At 38.2% G+C, this 17,599-nt stretch overlaps 1 protein-coding gene across 8 annotated transcripts in view; it reads left to right on the top strand.

Annotated features, from left to right (window-relative positions):
- The first annotated feature begins 9,021 nt into the window (after positions 1–9,021).
- WIZ (WIZ zinc finger) overlaps positions 9,022–17,599 on the top strand; it is a 68,561-nt gene continuing 59,983 nt past the window's right edge. For 6 of the 8 annotated variants that reach the window (XM_087709761.1, XM_087709767.1, XM_087709765.1 and 3 more), the window contains exon 1: positions 9,329–9,386. The gene's annotated coding sequence lies outside the window, so the exon portion shown is untranslated. Of the gene's footprint in view, positions 9,208–9,328; positions 9,387–17,599 lie in introns of those variants that run through there. The other 2 variants (XM_087709760.1, XM_087709763.1) reach the window with 2 other exon arrangements.

Below are 17,599 nucleotides of genomic sequence, written 5' to 3'. Positions count from 1 at the left end.
ACAGCCTTCATAACCACCAAAGAATTGGGTTTGAAAATACAAAAGAACCAAAGAGGCAAGAAAAAGAAGCCTAAATGGAAAATTCGGTTGGAATTGAAGACCAAAAAATTTCGTGGAGACTTGAGCAACTTGAAGAATCTAAGGCAAGGTCAGCTAAAGAACAAGCAGGTCAAAAGCAGCTTGGAAGTAAGATACGATTTGGAGAATAAAGAGATTGAGATAGTAATTGAAGAGCTGAAGCAGAAGGTTGTTGCCGTTGCTGAAAAGATTAAAAGATATGAAAACTGAGTAACTCAATTCAAGGAAAACTCACAGTTCAGAACAAATCAGCACCAGTTTTATAAGAGCTTAGAAAGTGGAGATGGAGTAACAACAAATGAAAAGCCTGATAAAGAGAAAGCTCTGAAATTCTGGAAGAATTTATGGGAAAACAACAGAAATGCAAAATGTATCGAACAGATTGAAGATTCTATTAAAGTGCATAAAATGGAAGAAGTGCAGATAACAAAAAAATGGTGCAAAGACAGTCAAGAAAAGTGAAGAACTGGAGGGCACCTGGACCAGACGAGTTACATGGCTTCGGTTAAAGGCACTTACAAGTGTGCACAAAAGATTGGCAGCCCAAATGAACCAGATCTTAAAAACTCTTGAAAATGATGAATAGATGACAACTGGAAGGACATTTTTGATCCAAAAAGATAAAGAAAAAGGAAAGGATCCTGGAAACTATAGGCCAATCACCTGTTTGCCAACAACATACAAGCTCCTTACTGGTCTCATTGCAAACCAAATTTATGGATACTTGGAAAGAAATCACTTGCTTCCTGTAGAACAGAAAGGATGCTGCAAAAATTCAAGAGGAACAAAGGACCAACTGCTGATTGACAAACTAATCCTAAAGAATTCAAAGAAAAGACAAACCAACCAGTTCATGACTTGGATAGACTGTAAGAAAGCATTTGATTCAGTTCCCCAATGCCTGAAAATATTTGGCATCAGCGGCAACATACAAAAATTCATGGAAATTTCAATGAACCTCTGGAAAACGAAGCTTATAGCTAATGAAGAAATACTGGGTGAAGTTGAAATTAAACAAGGCATTTTTCCAGGGCAATTCCCTTTCACCCCTACTTTTTATACTCTCAATGCTACCACTGACAATCATTTTGAAGAAGATGAACTATGGATACGAACTTGCAAAGAAAAATGTCGTCCCCCCCCCAGCTCCAGAGGCCCTCCAGAAGCTGGAAGTGTGCCTGTTTCCAGATTTCTGGAACATCTGGGTGGCCTATTTTTCAGGCTCCCAGAGCTTCCGCATGGGCCCTGCACTTACCTGGCATCCAAAATGGGCCACATGAAGACTCCTGGGAGGGGCGGAGCAAGGTGAGCGGGGCCAGCCAGTCCTTGAAACTACCGGTTCGGCGAACCAGATGTAAAATTAACATCTGGTTCACCCAAACCAGTCCAAACCAGCTGAATCCCACCCCTGATGCTATCCAGTATTATTAATGTATAAATAGCTGTCTAGGCTTGATGTGAAAGCAATGATTTAGACACATAATCTGTTTGTATCTCATTTTAATTGGCCAATATAATGACATATTGACATTTTGACAGAAATACCATATATAATCATATTTTAATGTTTAAAAATACTTAGGTTTAGAAAATTAGTTTATTAAATTAAAACATTTAAGAGCATATTGTATGTATGTTTGTACATTAGCTAAAGCAACATCATTAACATTCTAATATAAATCAAACAAAACCTACTGGCAATAAAAAAAACAATGCTCAAATCAATTTTATTTTCCACTCTTATGATTAGAAATGCCTACCGGTATGAACAGAATACAGAACGCATAAGATATATTATGTCTCTTAGCACTGTATCTTGCTAAGTATAGGAACTGAAGTACAAGGTACAGTTTAGAACACAGCTTCAGGGAAGAATACTAAGAGCATTAAGTAGCAAAATACTGATGAATGTGGTTGGACTTCTATATTTGAGACTACTGTGCAATCCCCATAAAGAACTGGACCCTGTTTGATTTGTCTTGTGCAACAGTTGCACCCAAGAGTGCACCCTTCAGAGGGTCACTAACATTCTAGTCACATCATGACTGGACTATTGCAATGTGCTCTACACGAGGCTACCCTTGAAGATTCTCTGGAAACTCCAGCTGGTCCAGGAGCACAAGTAGCAATGGGTGCTTCCTGTTATTCCCGTGTGTCATGGCTGCTCCACAAACCACATTGGCTACCAGTTGCATTCCAGTTACAATTCAAGATGTTAGTTGTTATCTTATAAAACCCTTCATGGTATAGGGCTTTATTATTTGAGGGACCATCTGTCTCCAGTTGTTTCTGCCTGTCCAGTACATTCAAGCAGAATCCTCTCATTTAAATCTTATAATGTTGTTGGGTGACCAAGGAAATGGTTTGGGCCAAGCAAGCATACTATCTCTGTTTCAATTTGGAACAATAACCCATTGAAGATACATGGCTTCCACTGTCTTAAGAGTTTGGGAAATCTCTTAAGATTTGGCTGTGTTCCTAGGCTAAGGTTTAGAGTGCCTGGGAAATATTGTCAAATCTTTTTTCTGATTGTTGGGAATGCTGATTTAGTCTGGGCAGTTATGTTGTTTTAATTGTGAATAGCAACTCATCGGAGAGTCAAGATAGCTAGCCTGGCACCTTGCATTATTTTTCTGCATTAGTATATTCCTAAAGCTGCTTTTTGCTTCACTGGAAAAATAATTGTACATGACAGGTTGTTTTACCAAGCAATAGAATACTTGGTCAGTTGGATTGGAAAACTGTTACCTGGTTACAGGTCTGTCTTTTAAATCTGATCTTAATCAGTTCCTTGAATTTTGATAAAACATGCTATGTTATGGAAATGTGTGGCTCAATACATGTAGAGATGATCTCAGCATAATTTCTATGAATTTAGTTTGAGGGGTGTGTTAACAAACCCACTCGCACACACAAACCCAAACAGTCTTAAGATTTTCAAAGCCTTCACACAAGGAGCTCCAATATATATTAAATATCTTAAATTTGTTGTACATTTATCTTTTTATCTCTTTATCACTGGAATATCTTAATTCCCTAGTTAAAAGATTGAAAGATTGTTGCTGTACACTGTTGCTGCTATGCTAATGGCACAGTGGTTAGAATACAGTATCACAGGCTAATTCTGCTGACTGCCAGCAGTTCGATTCTCACCGGCTCAAGGTTGACCCAACTTTCCATCCTTCCGAGATATGTAAAATGAGGACCCAGCTTGTTGGGGGCAATATACTGACTCTGTAAACCACTTAGAGAGAGCTGTAAAGCACTATGAAACAGCATGTAAGTCTAAGTACTATTGCTATGCTGATGCTCAGAATATGATATACAGTATATACTCTACAGTATATATTTTATATAATAATTCACTTTGTAGTGTCAGTTGCAGCACAGATGGAACTTCTGATCCTTACATTCTTGTTTTTGGGATACTCAGTGGACTCATCCTTAATTATTTGAACACATCTGGAAGTTATTGTCACATTGGAACAAATTACTCTGAAAAAAGCTCCAAGCATTTCAGTTTCTCTTCAGATAATATCAAGGTACACATGTACTGTAGATTGACATAATGTAAAGCAAAATAAAACAAATATATTTTTGTTTCAGTACCATCGCTGATCTACAGATAAAAACTGTCTCTGAAAAGTCACTTGGTGGCAGTATTACTATGCTTACTCAGTCAAGGTTAGGCAAAAAGCTCTGGTTGCTGTATTTGCATTTGAATATAGATGACTGATAAAACTATATTTATAATTTATACTATTTTTTAAATATATTTTCCATTTACTATATTTCATATCATTTTAAATGTAATATACACAAATATAATCAAGATAGTGTCTGTTCTGTTATTGTTTGCTATGTTGTTAGTGTATGCCAAAGCACTTGTCACTAGCACATTATGCTGGTTTGTTTGGACTATGGTTCTTGAAATTTGAGATCTTTTAATTATATTAATGTTTTATGGATATAACTTTCACCAACTAAAGAGCAGTTGTTAATTATCCTGTTTTAGATAGGTTTCTATTATCCAATAGCTGTCTTGACCCTACTAATGTTATTCTGCACATAAATTTAGAGATAAAAAGTCCTTGAAAAATTGCAGTTGCAATGTTATTAATCAAGTCACTGGTACAACGTATTGTGATAGTATAGTTCAGTACTTGATTCAATGTTTTGATCTATAAGAGTTATCATTTTCTTATGTTGAAAATCTTAAGAGTTCTGTCCTCTCATTCTGTATTACAAATATTATTATGAAATAATTGACCCTGTGTTAGACCATGTATTGTTTCATTTACAATCATTAGTTTCTGTGGTTTTCATATTATTGCATATTTTGATCTAAATAAATTATACTTTTGCAAATGGAAAAAGAGCAGAATCATTTGTGCTATGTAAGGAAGTTGTTTCCTGGGATAAGCGTATACCAGATGACATAAGGAAATGGGTTTTATACCCATCTATATTCAGAATTCCTATTGAATTCAAGGTTATAGGATTTCAACCTCCCCTAACAGTAATATGACTTTTATTACTAAAAGGCTTGGGGGGGGGGGATCAAGTTTTCTGAAAAAAGAAGTTTGCATGCAAAAGATAATGACTCTTCTCCCCACACTCTTCACAGTAGATTTGGGTGGGTTGTGAAAACTACAGAGGATTGTCCCTCAGTATATAGTCCTCAACTTATGACCACAATCAAGCCCAAAATTTCTGTTACTAAGCAAGACAGCTGTTGAATTTTTTCCTGTTTTATTACCTTTCTTACCAGTTATTAAGTGAAATACTACAGTTATTAAGTTAGTAACATGGTTGTTATGTGATTCTGGCTTCTCTGTTGACTTTTTGCATGTCAGAGGGTTGCAAAAGGTATCACATGACCCCAAGACACTGCAACCATCATAAACACATGTCAATTGTCAATTGTCCGAATTTTGATAATGTGATTATGGGGATGCTATGGTCGTAAGTGTGAAAAATGATTATAAATCACTTTTCAGTGCCATTGTAACTTTGAATGGTCACTAAATGAATAGTTGTAAATCAGGGAATACATGTACTGCAGATGAAAACCATTCTGTTAGCAAAACAATTAGATTCTATTTTTAGAATCTGGGTCTTTTCTTCTGTATAAGAAAATTCCAAATTATTATTTTTTCGGCCTTACTTTGTATAAAAGAGGATTTGAATTATTTTCAAACTGCAGAGAGGTACCCATGTTAATCTGTTGCAGCAAAAGGAAATAATAGAATATCCTTTTATAGAATAAAATATTCCTCTACAGCACGGCTGTCAAATTTATGTACATTCGCGGGGGGTGGGGCACGCAAGGGTTACGGATGCATATGCAGGTCAGCATTTGCGGGAGTGGGGCGCATGCGCGGGGGTCACACATGCGTGGCAGAGGAGTTCTGGGTCTTCACACTGGCAACATTTATGTCCTATTTTGGCCAGGTTAATATACAACATGGAATCTGACCATCAGATGATAGCTGTTTTCCTTGCTTCCTCATTGTAATTTCCATATGAAGGAAGTGGTCAATTGTAGTTCCTTCCTTGAGCTTGTATTCCTATCCAGTGGTGATAATGTAGCTGATAGGTAGAAGCTATGCAAAACAGCAGCATGGACAGTGCATCACCATGGTATATGCTGCATTTGATGACTACTTATGTGAGTTGTCTTGAGTTGACTTCAAATGTTGTCTTCCATAGTCCCAGTGAGTGTTTGAGTAAGGTCCTTAGTGTTCTGTTGACTTTGTATAGCACCGGCCATTCATAGATCAGTGTGTGTGGCACTAAGCCCTAGCCTAGGCTTTCCTGTAGTCAATTCAGGTTGTGTTTAGATAGGTCAATGTAGATCTTGAGTCTTGGGTGACTGATCTACCTACGAGCAACTGATATTTTGAGCCTCTGGTGTTATCCCAATACCCTTTTGTGTTATTTTCATGTATTGGCTCATATGGTCCTGTAACTTGACAACTATGATGCCTAGTAGGATATCTCATGTCATGTGGAGGCAGATTATTGGCTGGTAGTTGGATGAAGATGGTCCATTGTAGGGGTCTTTCATAATTAGCATAGTCCTTCTTTGTCTTAGCTAGTCTGGGTAACAGCCTGCTCCTAGCAGCTGATTCATCTGTATTGCTAGGCATTCGTGCATTGCTGTTAGTTTCTTTAGCCAGTAATGTAGATCATGTCCAGGCCAGTTGCTGTCCAGCTTTTCACATTCTTGGCTCACTATTGGATGTCTCCCACTGTGATAGCAATGGTCAAGTTCTTCAACCACTTTGCACTGATGTTCTGGTTTTTTCCCATATGTTCTTCCAGTACTGTTAAGTTTCTGCTATTGCTGTTTGTGCTATTATTGTGTTGTTGCACTGCAATTGGAAGTACACATCCTGGATGGTTTTCTGGAAAAGAGGGATTTATCTTCTTGACCTCTGCTTCTCTATTGTATCTTCTTATTATGGTAGGCAGTGCTGCGAGTCTTTGTTTAGCAATCTTTAGGATTTCAGAGGGAGTCAGCTCCTTGTGTTTCTTCAGTAGCCAAGTCTTATCCTTAATCTCCACTTCCTTCTGTAGTTGCACCAGTTGGCTAACTTCTCTTTGAATTGCCTTGATCTTAGTCTCTAATCTCATTCTCTGGGAAGAGGGTAGGTAAGTAGTACTGTTCTTGATTCTGTAGTCAAGCATCTCCAGTATTACGGTGGCTTTAATGTATACTAATTTATTTGTTATAGTGGTAATAGTGATTGTCATGAGGGCTCTTGACATCTTGTAGTATACTATCTGATGGTACTTTTCGACCGAGCCCTAGTAATGAGGGATGAGGTAGCTAGTTCGCATTGCATTGTGCTTATGGGTTGAAAGGACTAGCCACTGACATCACTGTTGCTTGTGGGATGCCCAGTTGCGGGCTCCTTTCATGTTCCTTTTGATTTTAAAAATATTAAACTAGAAATGGTGGGTTTGCCAGAGTTATTGTAATGATCTATTACTAGTATAGACTAATATGGATGTCTACTCCAATTGAATGAAATCCACTAGAGGAATACAAGATTAGAATCATGTAAGGACTGAATGAGAAAAGAAAACCAATCTCTGATTATACAAGTAGTACTTGATTTCCAACCATTTGTTTAGTGACCATTCGAATTTACAACAATAAATTGAAAAAAGTGATTTACGACACACAACTATCACAATGTCCTGGCGGTCATATGATGAAAATTCAGCCACTTGGCAACAGTCATAGATTTATGATGGTTGTAGTGTCCCACGATCATCATTTCCAACCTTCCCAGATGGTTTCTGACAAGCAAAGGCAATGAAGCCAGAATTGCGTAATAAATATACACTTCAGTTAATGACCATGGTGCTTAGCAACTATGGCAAAAAAGGTTGTAAAAGTGAGTGTAACTCACTTAACCACCACCTCACTTAACAATGAAAGTTTCATTCTGAATTGTGGCCATAATGCAGTCTCTTGGTGGCAGCTGCAGTTTGTTTGAACTTGAGTTTTGAAAACCAAAATTACAAACCTAAATGTACATCTTATGGAGTATTCCTCAGTTTATTCATTGAGGTTTACCTTGAAAGATACTCATTGGGATCTACATATAGACACACACTGAATTGGGCTGCACAGTTCTAATTTCTACATCTCATTCCATCAGGGGTGAAATTCAGCAGGTTCTGGACAGCTGGTAACAGAAATTTTGAGTTGTTCCGAGAACCGGCAAATACCACCTCTGGCTGGTCCCAGAGTTGGGTGGGAATGGAGATTTTGCAGTATCCTTCCCTGCCACACCCACCAAGCCATGCTCACAGAACCAGTAGTAAAAAAAAATGAATTTCACCACTGCATGTAGTAAAAACTTTTAAGAAAAACAAATCGGAAAGAAGGGAGATAACCCAACTTTCGGGGTGGGGAGGGACGACCCATATCTCCAACCTCTTCGGAAAGTTTCACATCCCGTTATATTACGAGAAGAAAAAGCCTTTCCTCATCACTGACAGCACTTGGCTGGCTGTGCAGAACAGGTTGCGAGTCGTGCCCGAGTGATTTCTGAACCTATATACTTGTGCTGGGGGGGGGGGGGGAAGCAAGGGGATGCGTCAATCATCTCAATCCGCGTGTATTGTTCTTGAAGGCGGCTTCCTCAGAGACGATCGCTGCTGTCAGCTTGGCCAGCCTTCCGAAAAAAAGGGGGCACGAGTCAGCAACCGACGGTTCTCTTGTCTTCGTCTCTTTCCTGCCCGGATCGTGGCATCTTCAGCGGTGCTTTTGGTTCTAAGATAGACGCGCGGCAGAGTCCAGCTGAGGTCCAAAAGACGGAGTAAGTAGCCGCGGAATTAACTTCCCGCCTCTTGACGTCCTTCGCTCAAACCACGGCTTTTGCGCCACGAATAAACGGGAGTCAGGCTGGAGATTTCGTTCACGTAGGAAGCGATGGAGGCGGAGGAATCTGGACACCTGCCCGGTTCCTTGCCTTCGTCTCGATTAGATCTGCCTTTGCATGCAGCGTCGCTCCGCCCCGGCTCGCTTTTCAGGGACTAGGCAGGGCTTGCAAAGAAAAGAAGCCACGTTGCCACCGCGAGGAGCACCGGCTTCCTTCCCACGGCGACGCCGGATCCCTGGCTAAGAGGCGGCTCGGGGGTCCTCCCGTGGAATGGAGCCCGAGGCCCTTACCTTGCCCCGGCCCGTGACGTCACCCGCGAGCCAGTGGGGAGCGTCTCGCCTCGCTTCTCCCAACATGGCGCTGCGGCCGTTGTGTTGCTATAGACGCTCTGTGCCTGCGACTCTAAGGAAGAGGGGTGGAGAGGCGGTCGGATCAGCCCAGGCAGCTGGGCTGGCCGGGTAGGGAGGAGAGGGAGGGGGAAGGGGGGGGAGTTCGCGGGACGGAGCGGGAGGGGGATTTAAAGGAGCCATGTCCCCGGCGCGACAGCCTCGGCTGCTGTTGCTGCTGCTGCTGCTGCTGCTGGAGAGGCCGGAGCCGGGTGGGGGACCGAAGAGGAAGGGACGGCAGCGGCTCTGCTGCCCGAGCCAAGCAGACCAGCCGAGCCATCCCTGAGCGCCCGGGGGGTGGTGGTGGTGGCAGAGGCGGCAGCGGCCCCCGCCACAGGATGGTGAGTGTGACCCGGGAGGGAGGCAGGCAGAGCGGAACCGGGAAGAAGGACCTGGCCGGAGGGGATGGAGCCAGGAGGGAGACAGGAGGCGGTGCTTCGGGGCGGGGGGCGGGAGGGGGGGCAGACAAGTGACAGAGAGGCGAGAGTGTGCCCGCAAAACCAGTCCTGCTGTCAGGGAGGTGAGTGGCAGGTAGGCCACGGGCGGGGTGGCGGGTCCGGCTCCTTATACTAAGGGGCGCGAGGAGAGAGGGTGGTCGGCTCCCGCAGCTGCCTTCACACGGGGCAAATGACAGGTCCCGCGGAGGCTGGCCGGGGACAGCGGAGGCGCCGGGAGAGTCGAGGAGGAGAAGAAGGCTGGGAGGTCACTTCAGGCAGGACAGGTGCAGGGGAAGCGGGGGGTGGGAGAGTGGCCCTGTAAGGCACTCAGCGGTTCCTTAGTGTTGGACCCCTGAACGTAGCCATTGGCGGTGAGATTTGGACGGTAGAGATGCAAAGGTGTGATCTTGTGCATGTCTGTTTGTCTGTCGAGGTTCTTCGTTGGGGAAGTAAGTTCGCATTCCTCTTGGATGGTGGGGGGGCGTAAAACCATCCAGGTGAGTGAAATGCATTGTCCAGGAGAGGGGATTCTTTCTATGGCGATTTAGTCCTGGGCAAAGTTCTTGTGAAATTTGAAGTTGTTGCATCTGAAAGGGATGAGCCTCAACTAGCTCAAAACAATTGAACTGCTTCTCTATTCTGGATAATGGACATGGCTTGTGGCTGATAGAAGGCATGGCCTGTATAAAATGTATTTTCCTTAAGATTGCACACTCCTTCCAATTACTCAGTTGAACTCAATGGGAACTGCTTCTTAGTAAGAAGGAGTAGAATTTTTCTTTTAAGGTTCCTGTCATTGAAACTGGCTGCTCATTTGGCATGGGGTTGTTGTTGTTTTTTTTGTTTTTTGATCAAGCAATTTACTAGGGTCTTACCTGAATAGCTAACCAGTGAAACGATTACTACAGTACCTAGGCACACAGTCTGAAACCTACTTATTGGGAAGAAAATACATTTGCAAACATAGGGATATATCTGAATTCTCAGGCATGTATTTTTTTTTATTATGGGTTCTTTGATTCTATAACCTGTGGGAAATATTTCCTGTTAACGTTCTTATATAACATTCACATTATCCAAATCATGCTTGTGTTTGAAATAAAGCAGCATATGTCATAGTTTGAGACCTGAGGTTTCTGAGTGAGGCTGGTGCTGAAAGGTCACATCAACAAGTAATGTAAAAAATGTGATTAAATGAATCTTAACTCATCATCAGTGAAGATAAATGCTAAACTAATTGTAAACTAATCATTTTGAGAAGGAAAGAAAGAATATTGTTAAATTTAGGCACCAATGATGTTAGGGATATAAATTTATAAAACATTTTTTATCTTTTATAATCACTTTCTTATTTGCTTCACTAAAAGTTCTTCCAAATATTAATCTTAATTGTCTTGCCAGTTCACAAAATTTTAATGGAATTTAAATAAACTGGCTTTCAGTGAAAATCATTACTATTCCTCTCCTTATTATGCATGCTTAACTTAACTTATACTTAAATGCATGCAAACACACATACACAAGAACACACACATTGTAAGAAAGGAAGAAATGGAATAAGGATATTGGTAAGAGCAAGAGCTATCCAAAAGGACATATCTTTAGATACATATAACAAGCACATTTATAGTTTTGCTTCAAAGAACTACTTTACCAAGTGCTTTGTTGCTGTCTCCTGGATATTAGGAAAAGTTACAAAATGCAGAATTCAAAGGAGACACTTACCATGTTAGACTACATTATGTATGTTGACAGTCTGTTCTTAGATGTTTCAGTGATACAGTAACTTTAAATGTATTGTAGCAAAAATTATAAAGAAGCTTGTGATTCTTTAAAAACTTAATAGAATGTTCTATCAAGTACAGTCCACATTACGTCAGCTGTATATTTTATTTTTGATCATGTAAGCAGTTAATACATAAATTGTATCTATAGAATGATTATCCAGTAGATTCAACTGACAGACACTTCCCTAATCCTGTAGCCTTAATGCCCATCATAGCATTTTATTGGTCATCATATATATAAAGATTTGTTATAATATTCTCAATAGTACTATGTGAAGAAGGGCTTTGGAGATTCTTGCCCTTCTACTACTATAGCATTAGATTGAATGTGAACTTCAAAATATAACAATGAAATACAGTTTAACAAACTACCAGGTTTTGTTGATTTCATATCTGCAATAAGCAAAAAAAATTAAAATAACAGAAGAAATTCTTATATTCGTGGAAGAAGCTTTGTCTTGGGATTAGATACAATACAATTCAAAGGCAGAGTTGGAAGAGACCTTGAAGGTCTTTTAGTCCAACCCCCTGCCTAGGCAGGAAACCCTATACCTTTTCAGACAAATGGCTATCCAACATCTTCTTAAAGACTTCCAGTGTTGAGGCATTCACAACTTCTGGAGGCAAGCTGTTCCACTGATTAATTGTTCCAATTGTCAGGAAATTTCTCCTCAGTTCTAAGATGCTTCTCTCCTTGATTAGTTTCCACCCATTGCTTCTTGTTCTACCCTCAGGTGCCTTGGAGAATAGTTTGACTCCCTCTTCTTTGTGGCAACCCCTGAGATATTGGAACACTGCTATCATGTCTCCTCTAGCCCTTCTTTTCATTCCTGCAACTGTTCTTCATATGTTTTAGTCTCCAGTCCCCTAATCATCTTTGTTGCTCTTCTCTGCACTCTTTCTAGAATCTTCACATCTTTTCTACATTGTGGCGACCAAAACTGAATGTAGTATTCCAAATGTGGCCTTACCAAGGCATTATAAAGTGGTATTAACACTTCACGTGATCTTGATTCTGTCCCTCTATTTATGCAGCCTTGAACTGTGTTGGCTTTTTTGGCAGCTGCTGCACACTGCTGGCTCATATTTAAATGGTTGTCCACTAGGACTCCAAGATCCCTCTCACAGTTACTACTATTGAGCAAGGTACCACCTATACTGTATCTGTGCATTTTGTTTTTCTCGCCCAATAGTAGAACCTTACTCTTTTCACCATTGAATTTCATTTTATTAGATAGTGCCCAATGTTCAAGTTTGTCAAGATCCTTCTGTATCTTAAGCCTATCTTCTGGAGTGTTGACTATTCCTGCCAGCTTGGTGTCATCTGCAAATTTGATGAGTTCCCCATTTATTCCCTCATCCAAATCATTGATGAAGATGTTGAAGAGTAATGGGCCTAAAACAGAGCCTTGGGGTACTCCACTGCATACTTCCCTCCATGTAGATGCAGTTCCATTGAGGACTATACGTTGAGTGCGGTTGGTCAGCCAGTTATGAATCCATCTGGTGGTGATGCTGTCTAACCCACATTCTTGAGAGAAGGGTTTTTACATGTTGTAAACTATTTTTTACATTGAGTATAACAATCAGGGTTTAGTCAGAACACAAACGTTTTCTCACTCAAACATAGCAATTGCTACTTGCCTTAAGTTATAGATTATATGGCTGTTAAAAACTGAAATCCTTGTTGCTTCCTACTAATACAATAATGTCTTATGATGAATTCTTCATCATAAGACATTATTGAATTAATAAAGTAATAGGAACTCTATTAACTAATAATTGAAAATTGATTAAGTATATGTTTGTATATATCTCCCAGAAATTAACCAAAAGGGACAGTGTGTTGCAACACATTAATAAGAGCTATTTGATATAGCAGTTAAGGCATTAAACTAAAAACAGTGAGATCCTAAATTCTAGTCTTCTAGTCTGTGTTTAGTTCTGAAGGAAGCTGGGTGACTTGAGCTTCCTCTCTTAACACTAAGAAGAAGACAAGGACAAACCACTTCCAAATTCCTTGCCAAGAAAATTGTAGAGACTAGTTCAGGCAGTTATCAGGACTCGCACTGACTCAAAAGTGCAAACAACAATAATAACAAAAGACTGTTATATTAAATATCTTGTTTTCAGCTTATTTTTTTCAGGCAGGTGTTGATAAAATATATATTTGTTATTTTCAAGTCTTGGTTGCAGTTAAAAGAATGATTTTTTTTATTAAGGAGCTATTAATACATTTTGAATTCTTCCATTACATTCACTTTTATAGTCATTTAATCTTTTTATGATTAAAATCATTGTCTAATTTTCAAACACAATGCTTCATCTGTTAACCAATAATATGTATATTACTTCACATAAATTCAAAAATAATAAATATGTGGAAATGTTTCTACATGCATATAGGCAATACAAATCCTAACAGTATTAATGAAAGTAGCAAGAAAAGGATGGTCATTCAAAATTTCCCTTTCTGGGTATTATGGCTAATCAGAAGAGCAGAGACAGAGGCTTCTGAAAAGTTATGACCTGTATTTGCTAATAATCACTCACTTCCCTGCATCACTCATAGCAGGGAAAATATTTCCTAAAAACATCTCGTGGCAATTCTTTTCCTTCTCTTCTCATTTCTTTGCCTTCTGTATGGTTGAAATTCAGATTGTAATTTCTAAAGAACTGAGACCTAGCCTGAACTGTGCTATTACTTTTAAAATAAAAATAACATTTTATACATGTTAATCTCTTGCACAGATTTTTCTCTTTCATTTACAATTTTTTTTATATTAGTAGATACTGTAAAGCAACATATGACAATTTGTTTAAGGAAGTTATATTTGTATAACTTTGGTATAAGTTCTGGAAGCAAAAGTACAATTTTCTCCTCATCACTGGAATTTTACATATACTTCTCTAAGAGTACTGTAAATATAATGACACAAGTTCAGGATAAACATGCATAAGTTTTGGTGTATTTAATGATCATATTACTATTCCAGTTTTTTGTGTGGATTATTTTGAAAAATGTCCAAGTAAGGGTATTCAAACTATGATATTTTAAATTTGTTTTCACATTATACTAATACATGGTGTGATTTGTTTGGTTTTTGCTTGGTGTGTTGTGCGAATCCAGCTATTGTAGTTTATTGAAAAAAGCATGACAACATAATATATAAACCCTGCCTTAATATATGGACTTCTGATGGTTTAAGCAATTATGGTAATAAAGCCATTTTGTTTGTGTTCATTTCATTTCATGAACAGCAAGTGGTAGTGCTTCTGTTTTACATTTTTGCATTTTCCATTTGCAAGGCTACTGTAGAATAACAAATTATAGTGCCTTTGCTATTTTTTTAACATTTGTACCTGAGATAAATTAATTACTCAGCATGATTTCTTTCTTGAGTAAGTTGCACTTCTTGTCAAAGATGAATGGCAAGGGAATCCTGGCAGTATATTAATCCACTGTATTCAGTATGCTGTATCTGCATTAAACTTATCAGAAATTAGTGGCCTGTCTTATTTAGTTCTTTGACAGAAAGGTCCCAAAGGTCCCAAAGGTCAATGTTGGAGGTAGGTTAGGGCAACTATGTTAACTATGTTTAATTATGTTAAAAACTAAATTATAGTTCACCATCATTCTGCTGATTACTGCCTTTCTGATGTAGCATCTTTGCAAACTCAAACATTTATAAGGTCAATTTAGGTACTTGCCACAGCAAAGCAGATTGTGAGGAGGCACGTTGAAGAGACTGTTGACCTTTGGGTGGAGGTCAATTTGTCATTCAACAACAATTTATATAGAATAAAGATATAACAAATATGACAGCATAAGGAAACTGTTTGTGAAGGATTTGTCTTCTGTTTTTACCCACATGTCATGCATGTGTATTTAGACAACCACGGCTTCATTTAATTTCACTTATGAATATCTATCTCCTCCTAGTGGTAACTGTATTTGTTGTTTCTCCACTGGCATTGGTTTGAGGATGAAATAACCATGTTTTCTTGATTCCAAATGAATTGTCTGAATCTTACTGTTTAAGGGAACAATCTGAGTCCAGTAGAACCAGCTATTGTGGACTATAGATGAGATAATATGTATTGCCAATCACTTTGTTAGTATATTGTTTAAAATGTTATTCATGAAGAACAATGAAGTGCAGCAGTTTTCTCCAACTTCCATCTAGTCACTGGGGTACTTCCTTACATGCTATGCAGCGTTTATAATGTTTTTAATAAAACTATGTTTATGTTAATAACTGTTTATTGTTTTTGTATTTTTTTTTGCTTCTTGTGAAATGGACAGTTACATAAATTTGTTAAATAGCAATTTTGTCAGCCAACTTTGATAAATGTCATATAATAGACAAAACACATAGTTTACCCAAACTGTGGCTTGATCACAGCTTATATGACCATCAACAGTCATTTGTCTTTTATCTTTTTCAAGCTAAATATAATTTAATGTATATGGGTTCATAAAGTGGTCTATGACTAATATATGCTTTTAATTAATATGCCTGTTTCAGTTTCACCACTTCAGGATGTAGTTAACACTTCATATATAATTCAAAGCAAAAAGTAGATATTATGACATGAAATGAGAGGAAAACAGTTTTTTATACTAAAAAATTCTAGATCCTATGTACAATTATTTTAAAAGTATGATCTCAGTGGCTAGAATTCTGAGTTTAGTTGTCTTGGTGAGAGTGTCCCATTAATTGACTTCATAGGTTAGTAGAAGAGCACAAACATTTTTCTGTTTTGTCTCTATCTTCTTTAACACAATGACATATAGGGAATAACTGACTTGGAAATGATACTTAAGAAAAAAACTTGCTAAGTTAGGAACAGTCTTAATGCAACTTATTGCAACTAGGTATGCTTCAAAGTCAAAAGGATGGCCTAAACTTTAATTCATCCAATTCTTCCAGAGAGAAGGTAGGGAGAACCAACACACAGGAGAGAAATAGAGCTTGGGAGAAGAAATTGGAGGGTTGACTCAATGAGGAAGAATCAGCCTTACAGAGTGGAAGAGAAAAAGATCAATGTCTATATTTGTGTGATTAAGAATAGAATGCATGATTATTTGCATAAGAGATGAAGATAATATATACATATATCTTGGAAATAGAAAACCAGTGATCAGATTTCCACACTTTCTAAATGGTAATGTGGCTGGGAGGGGACTGGCTTACAATTAAATAAGTCCTTGTGGTCTGTAAACTATTGTTCATGGCTTAGTTATGTGAACATAGTCAACTATCATTTATGTAGGAACTCGGGATAAAAAAACTTGGATGTGAACCAGGTCTGTCTCCCTTTCTCCTTTTATTTATTTATTGTTGAATATGATTGTGAAAGAATGATTATATTTGCACTATGGGGTTTGTGTATTTTTGCATTTCAAAGGAAGTAATTTTAAAGTTAATCTTCTATTTGGCAAAATTATTTTCCGAAAGAAAATTAGCTAACCTTTTTTAGAATTGATACAAGAAACATGGGATTAAAACAGTGTGCTTGCATTTTAATTTCAGCTGCTTTTCTTTTTTAAAAAGGAATACTTTGTTCCAATACTACATATTAGCCACAATTCATGCCAGGCATTTTATGATAGCATCCAACCATATTGTCCTCAAAACTCCAATGGGCTCACAGGCCAAAAAGGTTTGAGGCTCTTATGTAAGATGTCATGGAATTCCAAATTAAATATAGACATGGATTTTTTTAATAAAAAGTTACTTAAATGTAATCTCAACCAGTTTTATCTTACTTTGAAAGAAGAGTTTATATAGAAAGAAATAAGGTCACATGGGCAGTTAGTTTATTTGGGTAAAGAGATAATAGAAATCATGACGAAATTACATGAACACATTACATGACTCTAATCAGAACGATTGCTTAAGGTGCCTTCTGCCAAATAGAGGTTGGCAGATGGTTACTGGAATGCTGACCTCCTGAATAGAGAATACCATTCTTAGAAAAGCTTGTCTGGTGGTTATTTTATGGTTCCTTTGGTGTCAGATAATAAACTGGTTTATCTGAGCCTCTTTAAAAAGTTTTTTTTTAAAGATTGAATTAACCAATGTTTAATATTATTTATTTATTTATTTATTTGTTTGTTTGTTTGTTTGTTTGTTTGTTGTGGCACTGTTTTTTCCAATTTATTCTGCAGTAACTCCTTACAGAACAGTAAGGAGTTAATTCCCTTGATGATTTAATTGGGTTGGAATTAGTAGACAAACAGAGTGAAATGTTAAAATATGTATAACATAGGATTTGAGAATTGTCAGTTTGATACAGCTTTTCCACCATAATGTATGTTCATCTGTGTAATTCAATAAACTCAATATAAAACCTAGGTGTAGGTAGTTATGTTTCTTTGGAGAAAATTGTGTTTTCCTTTTAGGAATTGCATTTTATTGAATTGTACATGGATTTCAATTATATATTTAATACTTATATAACACAGCTGAATGTATACTCACTCACTGTATCTACAGTAAAGA

This window comes from Thamnophis sirtalis, unplaced genomic scaffold, assembly GCF_051295495.1.
Source record: "Thamnophis sirtalis isolate CommonGarterSnake01/CBP01778 unplaced genomic scaffold, rThaSir2_p1.2 scaffold_3, whole genome shotgun sequence".
In the NCBI taxonomy this organism is placed as follows: domain Eukaryota; kingdom Metazoa; phylum Chordata; class Lepidosauria; order Squamata; family Natricidae; genus Thamnophis; species Thamnophis sirtalis.
This window is presented reverse-complemented; position numbering and strand designations above follow the sequence as displayed.